The sequence below is a fragment of the Papio anubis genome, chromosome 2 (genome assembly GCF_008728515.1).
Source record: "Papio anubis isolate 15944 chromosome 2, Panubis1.0, whole genome shotgun sequence".
Taxonomy (NCBI): Eukaryota; Metazoa; Chordata; class Mammalia; order Primates; family Cercopithecidae; genus Papio; species Papio anubis.
Window position 1 is genome coordinate 124,694,040 of NC_044977.1, and position 1,301 is coordinate 124,695,340.

The following is a 1,301-nucleotide window of genomic DNA, read 5'->3' on the forward strand; positions in this document are numbered from 1 at the left end:
AAGAACTGATTTTTTAAAAGGTAAATATCCATACATTTATTTATCTATCTTTCTTTTCATAAAAAGACACATCCAAATCAGCAGGCTAATTATATCTTGGAGTTCTTCATGCAATGCAGTTATATGGTAGTTGGGTCTGGAATCACCTAAAGCCTGCTTCACTCACATGTCTTGCTCCTGTTGGGATGTCTGGAAGTATTGAAGGCTAATTGAGCATCTCTCTCTTTCTCTCTCTCTCTCTCTCTCTCTCTCTCTCTCTCTCTCTGTGTGTGTGTGTGTGTGTGTGTGTGTGTGTGCATGTTGTCTTTTCATGTAGTGTATCCCCATGGCTAGTTAGGCTTCTTTACAACAGGGTGGTCAGGGTAGTTGGACTATATACATAGCAGGTGACAGGTGATACAGGTGATCTCCCTCAAGGCAAGCATTCCAGAAAAAGAAATGGAAAAGCTGTCAGTATCTTAAAGTCTGGAATGGAAAACAGATGTATAATCATCTAATATTCTATAATTAAAGTAGGCCCAAAGTGTTCCCAGATTCAGGAGGAGAGGGAAATAGATACCATCACTCAATGGGAGAAATGTCAAAGAGTTTGGGGCCATCTTTAATCTGCCACAGCCAATTAAAATGTGTATTTCATAGACTATCCAACATTTTTCTGCATATATATTTCATGTCAATAAAATAGCCTAAGAACTAGGTTACTTAAAATAGAGAAAATATTTTCCAAACATTTAACATTTAATGAATCTATGGTATTTCATTAATGTATATTTATGAACTAATCTTTGTTACTACTGTTTCACATTCTAATTGTCTCTATCATTCCTCATTCTTATAATCAATAGCATAATGAGCATCCTTTCAGTTTAAGTGTTCAAAACTTTCAAAGTAGTTTTCATAAGAACTATCCTAAGAATCAAAATTACTGACTTGAATTCAGTAACCATGCAAGTGTTTTAACGCAGCCATGCAAGTCTTTTAATGTGTGCAGAGAAATGTTTAAACGTGAATATTAAATCTTAAATCCCAGAAGACATCTTTTCCCTATCTATATCAAAGGATTTCAGTAAAACAATCTCGCTGACACTGAAAAGACAATTTTCAGAACACTTCATAGAGCATTTTGAAGAGACAGAATATTTAACATGTCCACAATCACACAATGTTAACGCTCAAATTCTTTTAGCATTTTATGTTCTGTCATGACTTACGTAATGGCTGTAATAATAAAATCACTGAAGAAGAAATCCAAGCTATTTTAGGTAGAATATTCCCATATTTTAAGAAAAAAAATTCTAGAC